General features: G+C 38.5%; 1 long non-coding RNA gene across 2 annotated transcripts; it reads right to left on the bottom strand.

Annotated features, from left to right (window-relative positions):
* Window positions 1-1,667: 1,667 nt before the first annotated feature.
* On the bottom strand, window positions 1,668-6,039 carry LOC116224563. 2 transcript variants are annotated; one of them, XR_004165640.2, is made up of 3 exons: window positions 5,905-6,039; window positions 4,813-4,887; window positions 1,668-4,652 (listed from the first exon to the last, which is right to left on the bottom strand). It is a non-coding gene; the product is annotated as an uncharacterized LOC116224563 (long non-coding RNA). The 2 variants fall into 2 exon arrangements; XR_004165639.2 differs by having other exon boundaries at window positions 4,813-4,884.
* Window positions 6,040-6,617: the final 578 nt, after the last annotated feature.

The following is a 6,617-nucleotide window of genomic DNA, read 5'->3' as shown; positions in this document are numbered from 1 at the left end:
TTACTGTCTTGATTTTGACCTGTGATCGCGTTGTGTGAGTTTAGCTTGTGAGTCTTTCTCCTGAGAACTTTGTTACCTGCTTTTGAGTCTTTTTCCCGAGAACCTTTGTTAACCTTCAACACCATCATTCCGGCTCTGCTACAGGACAAGCTCTCCCAGCTGAGTGTGCCTGACTCCACCTGCAGGTGGATCACAGACTTCCTGTCTAACAGGAGGTAACACGTGAGGCTGGGGAAGCATGTCTCTGACTCCCAGACCATAAGCAACGGTTCCCCTCAAGGCTGCGTTCTTTCCCCTCTACTCTTCTCCCTGTACACCAACAGCTGCACCTCCAGTCACCAGTCCGTCAAACTCCTTAAGTTCGTGGACGACACCACCCTCATTGGGCTCATCTCTGGTGGGGATGAGTCCGCCTACAGGTGGGAGATTGATCATCTGGTGAGCTGGTGTGGACAAAACAACCTGGAGCTCAACGCTCTGAAAATAGTGGAGATGGTTGTAGACTTTAGAAGGAACCCAGCCCCACCCACCCCCATCACCCTGAGAGACTCCCCAGTCGCCACTGCGGAGGCCTTCCGCTTCCTGGGCACCATCATCTCCCAGGACCTCAAGTGGGAGCTGAACATCAGCTCCCTCACCAAAAAAGCTCAACAGAGGATGTACTCCCTGCGGCAGCTGAAGAAGTTCAACCTGCCAAAGACAATGATGGTGCACTTCTACACCTGCATCATTGAGTCCATCCTCACCTCCTCCATCACCATCTGGTACACTGCTGCCACTGCCAATGACAAAGGTAGACTGCAGCGTATCATCCGTTCTGCTGAGAAGGTCATTGACTGCAATCTGCCATCTCTACAGGCCCTGTACGCCTCCAGAACCCTGAGGCGTGCAGGTAAGATTGTGGCCGACCCCTCCCACCCTGGTCACAAACTCTTTGAGGTACTTCCCTCCGGCAGGAGGCTGCGGTCCATCAGGACCAAAACCTCACGCCACAAGACCAGCTTCTTCCCAGCTGCAGTTGGACTCATCAACAAGGCCTGGGACCCCCCCCCCCCCCCGACATGGACTCTTATCCCGCCCCCACGCCTCAAGTCTGTGTTACATTAACACACATGGCACATTGCACTCCTGTTTTGCACATTACTGCTAGATTGCACAGCCCCTCCACTTATATTTTGTAAATATCTTTTAATATTTTATTATCTCTTAATATTTTTTACTTTTTTATATATTTAATTTTATATATTGTTTTTCTTATGTGTAGTACGTATTATGTTTATTGTAAGCACCAATATGCCAAAACACTTTCCTGGTAGGTGTAAACTTACTTGGCAATAAAAACAATTCTGATTCTGTTATTGGATACTTTTTGTTGGAACTGTTAAACTGCCTAGACTGAGTTTTACTATGTCTGTTTTTAAAGTAGTGAAGACAATTGGATATGAAACAGGACCTCAGGCAGAGGATTGGTAATTCTTCAGTCAATACGTCCTTCATGAACCACACTTCCAGCTACAGGAATAGAGTCTGCAGTATGTACGTATCTCTCTAACCTAACCTTTCTTGCTATCCAGGTCGTTTTTGTGAGACACACTGAGTCAGCATTTTTGTCTGTTACCAATGGGCATAGTAGACATTTGAACTTGAAGTTTATTATCTTTCTGATATTCTTTTTTCTTTTTTTTTGTATATGATTGTGTACAGTAGACTTTTCCTAGTGTGAGACACACTGAGTCAGCATTTTTGTCCGTTAACAATGGGCATAGTAGACATTTAAACTTGAAGTTTATTATCTTTCTGATATTCTTTTTTTTTGTATATGATTGTGTACAGTAGACTTTTCCTGTAAAATAAAACTACATAGAAGACATGAAAATTCCCCCTAAAATGATGGATTTGTTGTTACACATATGCTTTATGTTTTTGTCTGACATGATTTTGTGAAGGACTGCAAATACAAATACAATTATTCACAAATGTAGTTCTTGCTATATGCTGAAATTAATAAGAGCGACAGGGGTACAACAAAACAATATTGTCACACAAAATACAAGTATATAAGCAGATGGAAGGTAGACTTTTATTCTATACATTCACACCAGCACACGATGACGAAAACCCAAAGGTAAAACATAGGCAGATATATCAGCAAAATAAGAACAAGGGAAGAATTACAACAATTTTGGTACACCCATATTTGCTGAAATGTAAGTCATCTACAATGACAGTAACATAACAATTTGGACCACAATATTGGTAAAGCACATTTCATTGACAAAGTGTTCAATGTCACATGGAGTGTCCTCACTGAACATTCTGGAGGTTTCCGCTTCACAACATTGGTTAACCAACGCTGTAACCTGGTCAGCCTTATGGGTCACACAGTGTCTTGGAAAAAGCACAAAGTAATGTAGGGAAAATCAGTAGACCTAACCATTTTCAACCCCCAAACAAAATATTTACTTTTTTCAACAGGTGCTTCACACAATGGTTACGGAAATCCAATTTAAATCAACACATCACCTGCTTTAATTCAGGTTGTATTTCAATTTAAAAAAAGTATTCATGACTGGATACAGTACCAGCAGGGCATTAGTATAATGTGCACTTGACTAGACTGACAAATGAGTACAATTCAAACTAATGGTATGAGAACAGAATTCAAATTTCGATATGATTAAAATATCAACCCAATAAATTAACAAATATTCTGACTCACCAATTTACCCATTGGTTAGACACAACCCATACACTGTCAGTTTGCTGCTCAATAAATCTCGCTGAAATTGTCCACCTTTGTACAACCTTTTTTCCTACCCACCTGCCCAGTTTTAGATAGTGATTAGGCTGTTATTCCCCTTCACCATGAAAAATACATAGTTACAATTTTGTTGACATAAGTCTCAGTAATACTCAATATAAATGAGATCTTCCTGAGCCACTGATTAGTAGTGACAAAATGCTATTTTAACAGGAAAACAGCATGTTTAACAGTATATAGTATGATACATTAAAACACGATGCAAATACTGTCTCTTTCCACAAATATACACCTCATAAATAAACAAAAATATATATATATATTCATCTGTTAACAGGTAACGTAATTATTTTCAATATATAAGCTGTCCTCTTGCTGAAGAGAAAAATATAATATTTACTCTAAGGCTTTTCAGAGTATCCAACTCCAATTAGTATTATTGCAGACTATCATATGATAAACAAACACATTAATAACACATAAATAAAATGTAAAAACACAAGCAATAAGTGCCAATAATTACAATAATAATATCAATACAATAATTAAGGCCTCAAATGCAATACAACGAAATCACGTGAAATGAACGAGAACACTGCCCAAAACAATGGGGTTTAGTGACCAATGGCAACTTAAATACTTGCCCGAATCCCTCACACCAATGACAAAACTTTGGCAGCAAGAAGATTTAAGGCTTTCACACCTACACACTTTCTTGGTGAACAACAGTGGTTGTGTGAAAGTGAGAACAACATGACAGTACTTTTTGAATACCAGCATTTCATTAGTGACAGTCACTTGTCCATACATAGGTTTTTTCAAAACCAGAAACCATCATAGATGATGTTGAATGATGCTGTGATGGCATTTTGAATAACCTAATATAAATACATTTACAATCCAAAGTTAAAATATTCTGTGGCAAAACATTACATTGGCTTTTAATGCAATTTCTTTACATATCCACCATACTCACACTGTAGATGAACAGTATCCATGTTCATTTCCCAGATGTGACTTAACAATTTATCAAAAATATATAGAGAAAAAAATATATCTTTTTTTTTTCAACTTTGGAGTACAAAGTGTTCAATAACTTAAAGTAGGCATAGTGTTGACTCCTACAACATGGCTTTGTTTTTTCTTTTACACAGTAAACCTTTAAAGACAGGGTAAACTTCATACAGTCTTTGAAGAAAAACAAGTACTTAAGTCATTTAAGCCTAAGAACAAAATATAACATCAACTCAAAATGGAGGCTACAGTATCAGTTCCTTCTGTAAAGCAGACCCCCATAGATCATAGCTAGCCATATGATATTATTTACATTGGACATAAAAATTGAAAGCATCATTAAGTATTCAAAGGGCTACTTATTCATGCATGTTCTATGTCTGTTTCAAACAGAAACCATTCACAAAATGTTAGGACAAGATTTTCATTGCAATTCACATAGCCTGTTGATACTAAAATCCTCAAAAGCAAAACAGTGCCATATAACACTGCATGACACAATCTGCAAGAAGTAGTCTTCTGCAGTGTTTGACAGTAGTCAAACATTCTGTAATGTATATATTTAAAATGCACCAGAGGAAATAGATAATTGTTACATATTTTAAGTAAGCAGTCACAGGTAAATGTATAGTCACATGTTGGACACAAACAACATTTTATAGGGATTTTCAGTCATTCAGAAAGTAGGGGTTTGTTTTGTTCCAGTACGTTTGATTGCAGCATCAAAACTTTGTCACCAAAAATGTACAAATGCTCTGATTCTGGACCTCTTCGTGACCATCCACAAGCTTACAATTCTGTGTGTTAACCGCTGCCTGGGGACTGGCCTCCTTAATAGAAGCTGTACTTGTCAGTCTGTCAGTGATTACGATGTACCCTGGTTTGATTAAATAATGCATTTGGTAAGTAAAGGATATAAATGTTTTTGTCAGTTAAACAATACTATTTTCCAAAAAATAAGTATTAGTATGTTTCATTCAAGTTCATTCAAAAAGTATTTTTAAAAAAAAACATGCAAAATTCATCAGGTTACCTACTTACAACTCCTTCTTTGGCACTGCCACAATTCTTATGGTCCTAGGGGTAGAATTCTCTGGATGTTCCACCTGCTACTTGCAGTGACAGAGTACATATGGAAATGAATATAACACCAAATTAAAGTACCTGAAGTACAAGGACAATTGAAATACTTTAACCTTAATTACATTTACATTTAGTCATTTAGCAGATGCTTTTGTCCAAAGCGACGTACATAAAAAAAAAAAATTCAAACACCTAGGAGAAAACTGTGCCATTCAATTCTATATTCAAATCTGGACAGGAGATGTTCTTTTGTATTTGTCTATCTAAGCATTTACTGTATGTAAAGGTAAAGGTAAGGTATGTAGCAGGCGCTTTTTTCCAATCGATTTCTTGGAAGGCAGCAATACTGACCACGGGACAACTAAGTAAGAAAGAATGTATGTGTGTATGCGTATATGTATGTATGTATAGTTTTAAATTATTTAACGTAATTAAACTGTACTTAGATTTAGATGAAGACTTAATTTTCTTACTTAATAATAACTTCAGTGAGGCTTTATTTTCATACTTCTACTTAATGAACCCAGTGAACAAAAGGACTTTAGCACCATTTAATTAAAATACATAATTAAAAAAAGAATTAAAACCTCAATCAATCCTAATACTGAAGTCAACCCTTTTTTCAAAAATAACTATTAATCTGACCGGCATAAAAACCTTTGCCGGTTGTGATGCAACCATGGCAACAATGTTCATTACATATATTATATAAATATATACCGACCAGCGCTTATATATATATCATATATAAAATCAGTAGGATTGCGCTGGTTGGTTTAAGAAAACACCAAAAGTGAGTTTTGTCAATCTGTGGGGGAATATTCTAGTAGGAAGATCAGTCTTGTTTGCTTTGGCTCATGCATGGATTCTTCATCCTACACTTGAAATTCGATGTTTCCAGACTGTGTATTCTTACTGAGTATTAATTACTGAGACTATGGTGATCATAGGGTTAGATGGCTACTTAACAAATTGCTAGAAAGGAGACCAAGCATTGAAAAAAGCAATCCATTCAGTAATGAGCTACTGAATAATTAGGTCAATACCTTCTCTTCCAGAGTTGAGATGTCCTTCACTTCCGAACATGACAGGCCACAGAGGATATCCTTTGCTTTAGCCAAGACTGTCACATTTCAGAAATAAGTTTATGTCTGACAGATAAGGTGTGCTGGATTTTACTGTGGTGTTGTCCTAATCGGTTTTGCAGTCCTTATTACCACTGGTTGAACATGTGAAGCATCTGGGGCTGTATTTATGAATGATGTTACAGTGTTGACTGTAAAGACAGAACTGTAATCACTGTTGTCCTTGGTGAGTGGGTCTGTGTGGGAGCGTGTCTTCAAGCTGGACTCTTTTTGACTTCAACCTCAGCTCTTCATGTTCCTGTTTAGTTTCAGAATGAAACAGTGGCTTGTCTATGGCGGGCTCTCTCTGAATCTCATTCCACCCAGTCTGTTGGCAGGACTGTTCTCTTCGCAACTGGCTCTATAGCGCCCCCCTCAAATCCACCAAACCCATGTGTCCATGCAGTGCTAGATCCTGAGGGGTCCTGAGGTTCCAAAAGCCCTGGGACTCCTGGACTGTGTGTGTGTGTCTCTCACTGAGACAGGGGTTTCACCGAGACAGATCATCTTCAGCTGGGGAATGCCATCCTGGGGAAGGGGCGGGAGGGATCCACAAATGACAGAGTTGACCAGACTGGAGCGGAGGACAGGTGTTTACGGGAAGGTGCTGAAGTGACCAGACTGGAGCGGAGGAC

The sequence above is a fragment of the Clupea harengus genome, chromosome 2, assembly GCF_900700415.2.
Source record: "Clupea harengus chromosome 2, Ch_v2.0.2, whole genome shotgun sequence".
NCBI classification, from domain to species: domain Eukaryota; kingdom Metazoa; phylum Chordata; class Actinopteri; order Clupeiformes; family Clupeidae; genus Clupea; species Clupea harengus.
The sequence above is the reverse complement of the archived record's forward strand: the minus strand, read 5'-3'. Positions and strand labels throughout refer to the sequence as shown.